General features: G+C 37.6%; 1 protein-coding gene across 1 annotated transcript in view; it reads right to left on the reverse strand.

Moving 5' to 3' along the window:
• Nucleotides 1-7809, reverse strand: part of LOC106881856 (cadherin-23) — a 65987-nt gene that overhangs the window by 48516 nt on the left and 9662 nt on the right. The window lies entirely within an intron of this gene.

Below are 7809 nucleotides of genomic sequence, written 5' to 3' on the forward strand. Positions count from 1 at the left end.
CTACGAGGTTAAAAATGAAAAGACAAGTGTTGAAATTATAAGCTTATTTTCTAAATTTAAAATAGGTGCTGCAGAAACATTTTTTTATTTGATTAAGGAGTGGGACTGGAAAAGATGACTTGCAGTAGATGAGAATCAGCTAATTTTTGCTATATATTATAGAGTAACTGTAAATTTCTGTAACATACCCTAAATATTTGTGTTTGCCATTGAACTTAGATAATATTCATAAGCATCTATATTCATTACTTTACAAATTTTATATGTATAAACACTTACAAGTCAATACTTAACACTATTTTGTCATTACAATTATGTATATTTATTCTGGTATTTACTATTTATTTATTTACACCTTTATATCCTGTATTTACCAAAACCTTTTAGGCTTTTTTTTTATTTCTCTTCCATAAAACAATGTTTTGTGATGTGATACTAAATATTTAATGGCAAAGCACCATCTATTCAGAGAGCTGAAAATGATTGAGCACATATGTTCTCTTGCTCTACGTTAGAGGTAATGACTCAGGCAAACAACTGAACAAAATGGCTAAAGAGAGAAAGTGATAATAATAATAACAACAATAACAATAATAATATTTGAAATTTGAAATCTGAAATCGAAATCGAACCGAATCCGACGACTGGCACCCATGACAACCTCTCCTTCATTGGACACTAAACTCTGCTTGCGAAGACCTGCTGGGGCAAGTGAAATCGTAATTGAACCAGTGAATGCTAGCTGAGAAGTGAACCAAATAAAACAGGCTTCATGAATTGAATGAAGAGGATATGGAATGAGAAAGGAGGTTTTGAAGCATATGCCCAATGACTGATAGACCAAGCAAGAACAATCCATAGAAACAACTGGATTACAGTGGTAGAGACTGAAGAAATTCGGAGAAACATGATGGAAAATGAGCAGAAGGAGAGTGAAACAGCAGTAACAGAAAGTGGTAATGAAGGTGTAAGAAATGAAGAACATGAAACAGATGGGAACCTCACAGTACCAGAGAATACTGATTAAGTAACTAACGAAGATGATCTATATCGACAAGTGACAGTAAGTACTGAACAAAACTTTAATGATGAAGAGAAGGAGATTTTAGAAATGTTGTGGGGTAAAATGACTGATGGGAACAATGAAGTACCATCAAATGTAAGACATATGGACAGAAAATAAGTGAAGAAAGCCACAGGCAAAGTTAATGATGTTTTAAGCTTCATTAAAACAGGAAACATCAGCTAAACAAACCAACTAATCGTAGCTGCTGCTATTGACATAGCTAAAATAGCAGGTTACAAGTGAAAACTGAAGATATAAAAGCAAATGAAAAGAAGGAGCCAAACTGGAGGAAGAGAACACGAATGAAGCTGGAAAAGACATGGAAAGAACTGGGACAATTGAATAGGATAATGAGGAGAGCTCAAGAATAAGGTATCACCATCATCATCATCATCATCAACATCACCATCATTTAACATCCGCCTTCCATGCTAGCATGGGTGGGACAGTTTCACAAGATCCAGCCTGCACCAGACTTCTTTATCTGTTTTGGCAGAATTTTTACAGCTGGATGTCCTTCCTAACACCAACCACTCAGCAGAGTGGACTTAATGCTTTTTACATGGCACAAGCACAGGTGAGGTCAGTTTTGACGAGGTTTTTACTGCTAGATGCCCTTTCAAACACCAACCACTTTACAGGTGTGTACTAGATGCTTTTAAGTGGTACCTGCACTGACAGGGTCACCAAGCACTTGCAAGACAAAAAAAAATCTTTCAAGACGGAAGGGAGCATTGGAGGAGGCAATCTTGTGTCCAATGATGAAAGGTTATAGTGAGAAAAAGAGAGGCAGAAACAGGTGTCTTAATGCAGAGGAAGTACATGGTTTTCTGGAAAGAGAGAGAGCGATCAGGAAAGAGACAGAAAGAGGTGTCTTGCTGTAGAGGAAGGAAGTACAAGGTTTCCCAGAAAGAGAGAGAGAGAGAGAGAAATAGGTGTTTTGTTCAATGTCCTAAAACAAATCTTATTTAGGAACGTTTTAAGTGGGATGTGCTACTCAACCTGAAGAAAATTCTAACTGGGTCCCACCTGCAAGGTTATGCATTGTCTACCTTGATATGAGATCACCATGTTGTGCACATATGGTTGTAATGCATGTGCCTGATCTATTCTTATCAGACGAGTAGTCATGATGGATATATTGGACTTTGTATATTTGTACCCCAGTGTCACTTTGATGGCATGCACTGCTCTCTCACTCAATAATAATAATTTTTTCTACTATAGGCTCAAGGCCTGAAATCTGGAGGAGGGGGATAGTTGATTACATCGACCCCAGTGTTCAACTAGTCTTTATTTTATGGACCTAGAAGGAAAGATGAAAGTCAAAGTCTACCTTGGCAGAATTTGAACTCAATGTAAGGACAGATGAAATGCCACTAAACATTTTGCCTGGCATGCCAACGATTCTGTAAACTCACCACCTTAATAAAAATAATAATCCTTTCTACTGAAGCCACGAGGCCTGAAATTTGCAGTGAGCAAACTAGCCATTTCACTGGTACTTAATTTATTGACCCCAAAAGGATGGAAAGGCAAAATCAACCTTGGCATAATTTGAACTGAAAACATGAAGGCAGACAAAATACTGGTAAACATTTTACCTGACATACTAACATTTCTGCCAGCTTGCCACCTTAATAATAATGGCTGTTCTTCATCATCATCATCATCATCATCATCATCATCATCATCATATCCATGCAGACATAGGTTGGACAGATTCACCAGGCTGGCATCAGACTCCAGTCTGATTTGGCTAGATTTCTTTCTTAACACCAACCACTCTGTGACTGTAAAGGGTGCTTTTACATGCCACCAGCATGGGTGCCATTTGCATGATATGAGGGTGCTCATAACTGCAAAAACCTTCCCTGGAGTAGAATATACCCCACAAAATAGGTTACTCATTAGTGATGTCAAGCTACTGGTACAAATGAATCCAAGAAGCAAGCCAGTTTGGAAAAGAAGGATATGGAAGCTTAAGGATCCTTTGAATAGTCAGAGATTTAGATATGTTCTAACTAAAGCATTTAATGAGAAGGAGGAGGGTTACAGTCTTGTAACATAGAAGATAACTGGTAATTCCTACAGGACAACTTGCTGAGAGCCACACACCAAATTTGTGGCTGGTGCAAAGTCCCAATCAGGCCTAGGATGACGTAGTGGTATTACAGAGTAGTTGACAGGACCATTAGAGCAAAGAAACAGGCTTGGAAGGACTGGAAGGGTGGTTGTAACAAAGAGATATATCAGGCAGCTAGAGAAGAAGCTAGGAAGCAGGTATACCTAGCCAGAGGCTAGGAAGCAGGTATACCTAGCCAGAGGCTAGGAAGCAGGTATACTTAGCCAGAGGCTAGGAAGCAGGTATACTTAGCCAGAAGCAGAAAGAAAGAAGTTTGCCAAAGTTCTGTAGCATAAGGACCAATGGCTTGAAGTATTTCAGTTTGTAAAACAGTGTACAAGGGAAAATTGTAATGATGCTGGAGAGAAGTGTGTTTGCATGGATGCTGCAAAGAAAAAGGCTTGGGAATTCCACTATGAAAGGCTGCTGAATATAGAGAACTCATGGTAGAAGGAAAGTCTGCTTTCTGTGGATCAAACAGAGGGACCAGCAGTCCAAATAAACAGTAGGATGGTAGATAAAGCAATTGAGGATATGAAGACTCGGAAAGCTCCTTGGTCATCAGAAATCACCACTGACATGCTTAAAAATTCTGGAGGTGTCGGATATGGTCTATTTCCCTGTATAGATAATCAAGTTGTACATGAGGGAGTCATGTTCAATGACACATATAGCAGCATCATAGTCAACTGCTACAAAGGTAAAGGTGACACCTTAGGCATAAATAGTTATAGAAGTATCAAATTTTTGGATCAAGTGATGAAAATTACAGAAATGGTTATAGCCCAACCAATTAGGATGAGAGTCTCAATGAGATGCAGTTTGGTTTTTGTGTCCAGGAGAAGCACCACTGATGCTATATTTCTAGTAAGACAGTTGCAGAAGTAACTTGCCAAAAATAAACCCCTGTACTTAGCTTTTGTTGACATGCAGAAAAGCTTTGACACGATCCCCCACACCCTTATCTGTTGATCAATGGTGATAGACAAGTGGTTGGTGAGAGCTGTACAAGCCATGTACAGTGGGGGTTATCAGTAAGGTGAGGGTTATCAATGAATGTAGTAATGAATTCAGGGTACAAGTAGGAGTTCACCAAGGATTGTTCCTCAGCCCCCTTCTTGCCCATCATAGTCCTCCAGGCAATAACAGAGTTTATGAGAGACAGGAGTTTCTGAAGTTTGGTTGTAACAGTGAAAAGGAAGCTGGACCATTAAGGGAAGGCCTCTTGCTTGGCAGTGTTTCAGTAAAAATGCAGACTGACCTCAGATGTTATCCTAATACAGCATCAGCAGATAATAGAGCAAGAAGGAGGAAGTGGACCAGCAAAGAAAACAGAATAGTGATGCAGCACCTACTTAAAAAGTGAACCTAAAAGAAAGGGCTATAGAAAATGGATGTTAATACTTTAGGTAGAGAAGGGTATGTTTAAAGTGACTGAGCAGAGATTAGTTGAGCAAGCTAATGCTATTAGGAAAAGTAAGTGGATGACACAAGAGAACTGGAAAAGAAAGACCAGGCAGTAAGAAAGACAAGCAACAACATAAGAGATACAGCTCAAACCAAAGAAGTATCTAAAGGAAAAAAAATAATAATAGCACTACTAATAAGGAAGGTACAACTGGCACCAGTGACTAAAGTGATTTAAGAGAGGAAGATCAGATGATTTTAGATGAGTTATAGGAAGTAATGAGTAAAGAAGTAAGAAAAAGATTACCAGCATTAAAAGGTACCAACAGAAGCCAGCTGCTAGAAATGACTAGGAAAATAGATTCAGTTATCAGTAGGTTAGATACTAAAAATATAGGAGTCACTAACTTATTGATCTATGCAGGAGGAGTAGTAGTCACCAGAAGGTTAGATGTCTCACGGGGAAAGATTACAAAAGAGCAAATGTGGAAAAGGAGACTACAAAATAAAGTGAAAACTTTTAAGACAAGATCTGAGTAGAATAGAAGCCTGGAAACTGAACAAGCTAGGAAAGACAAGTTGTAAATCTTCCCCTGAGAAAAGATACTTAGTCGAAGAGAAAGGATTTGGGACAGTCATAGAAGAGTTGAAACAGTGTATTATAGCAGTTGCAGGTAAGCTCTCCAGACATCAGAAAAGAAGAGATCAGTATCACAAGACTAGATTATTTGAGACAGTTAATATCAAAAGAGCTATTTTCCAGGGGGGAACTCGTTGTCCCTATAATATTTAAGAATGGAAAAGAGATAAATTCCTTAATATAGACTGTAAAACTCTTCATCAAAAATATAGGCATGGAATTTGGCATAGACAAATGTGCATTGTTAGTCATGAAAAAGGGATAGGTAGTCAACAGTGAAGGCAATCCATTACCAGATGGCCAAACATTATAATCATTGAAAGAAAGAGAGAGATATAAGTATCTAGGAGTATTATAGTCTAATATAGAAATGAAAACGAAAATTGAGGAGTACATCAGAAGGGTAAAGAAGCTAATAAAATCGAATCTAAATTGTCTGAATCTAGTGAAAGCTGGAAATACTTGTGCAGTATTTTTACTTAGATACCCAGCAGCTTTAGTAAACTGGACAAAAGTTGAATTAGCAAAGCCAGACAGAAGAGCTAGGAAGGTATTCAATATTAATGAAGGAATCCACACAAGGGCAGGAGTAGCAAGATTACACTTGCCTAGAAAGGAAGGTGGAAGAGTGCTGATATCACTAGAAGGCTACATGGAGCTAGCTAGCACAAATATAAATTCCTATGTAGGTAACAGGGAAGAAATTTTATTGAAAGCCGCTAGTGACACAGCAAGTCATAGGGAGACCAATAAAGATAAACCAAGTAGAAACCAGAAAAAGAACAAAAGTCATCTGACTGGCAGAGGAAGGCTTTGCATGGTAGGTTCCCAAAGATAGTTGCAACAAATAGTAGTAGTGAGACATGGTTATGATTGCAGAAAGGAAGGCTGAAAAGGGAGACAGAAAGTTTGTTAGTAACAGCACAGGATCAAGCATTAAGGACTAATTGGATAAAAGCCAAGATAGATAAAAACCAAGTAGATTCCCAATGTAGATTATGTAAATCAAAAGAGGAAAGCATTCCTCATACAGTAAATGAATGTAGCATGATGGCACAGGATGAATGCAAGAAAAGACAACCTAGGAAGAGTAATCCACTGGGAGTTATGTAGAAAGCTAGTATCTGACCATACAAATAAATGGTATGAACATGAACTTAGGAAAATACTAGAAAGTGAAAGTAAGAATATAAAGTGTGGAACTTTAACATTCAGACAGACAGAGTAATAGAAACTAGAAGGCCTGATTTAGTAGTAGTAGACAAAGAGAATAGAAAGTGCCAGATAATTGACTTTACAGTCCCAAATAATGAAAAAAATCAATATGAAGGTATAGAAAATATAGCAAAGTACCAGGACCTAGCTATTGAATTACAGAGACTATGGAGAGTGTGAGTAAAATGTATCCCAGTAGTTAAATGTGCATTGGGAACTATCCCTAAAGATTTAAATAAATGGACAGAGGGAATAGGCATAAAACCCAGTTTAGTACAGCTGAAGAAAACAGTGTTATTAGGGACAGCTAAGATACTTAGGAGGGTTCTTGGCATCTAAGGTTACTTGTTGTAGCCTTATGTTAGGAATATATCTTTTTCGAAAGTCTAATCTGTTGTGTGCATGTAAATCATAATAATAATGTTTTCAAATTTTGTCACAAGGCCAGCCATTTTGGAGGAGGAGATAAGTCAATTACACTGACATCAGTGATTCACTAGTGCTTAATTTATTGATCCTGAAAAGATGAGAGATGAAGTCAACCTCAGCAGGATTTGAAATCAGGACTTAGCAATGGGTGAAATACCACTAAGCATTTCATCCAGCACATTAACGATTTTGCCAGCTCGCCACCTTAATAATAATAATGATAATAATAGTAATAATGATCTTTTCTACTATAGGCAAAAGGCCTGAAATTTGTGGGGAAGTAAGTTAATCTATTACATTGGCCCTAGTACTCAACCGGTACTTATTTTATTGATCCCAAAAAGATGAAAGGTAAAATCGACCTCATCAAAATTTGAATTCAGAATGTCAAGAGCCAGAAGAAATGCCACTAAGGATATAATAATGGTATTGATGATAATGACAGGGAAATGATTTTCATGATGGTGAATTCTTCATTAGAAGAAATTAATTTACAAGGTTTTATTGGAAAGGTGCAGTTCAATTAATCAATCCCCAGACAGAAGAGCTAGGAAGGTATTCAATATTAATGAAGGAATCCACACAAGGGCAGGAGTAGCAAGATTACACTTGCCTAGAAAGGAAGGTGGAAGAGTGCTGATATCACTAGAAGGCTACATGGAGCTAGCTAGCACAAATATAAATTCCTATGTAGGTAACAGTAGATGAGAATAAGCTAATTTTTGCAATAAGTTACAGAGTAACTATAAACTTCTGTAACATACCCTAAATATTTGACTTTACCATTGAATTTAGACAATATTGGTTATTAATAGGGCAAAGAGGTTGGCAATTACCAACCCATTGCTTAGCTTAACCTCCTATGCTAAGTATTAACAGGTACCCTTGCAGGGAAAATATATACGTTCCTTGCGGAAAACAATCTTC

The sequence above is a fragment of the Octopus bimaculoides genome, chromosome 2 (genome assembly GCF_001194135.2).
Source record: "Octopus bimaculoides isolate UCB-OBI-ISO-001 chromosome 2, ASM119413v2, whole genome shotgun sequence".
NCBI lineage: Eukaryota > Metazoa > Mollusca > Cephalopoda > Octopoda > Octopodidae > Octopus > Octopus bimaculoides.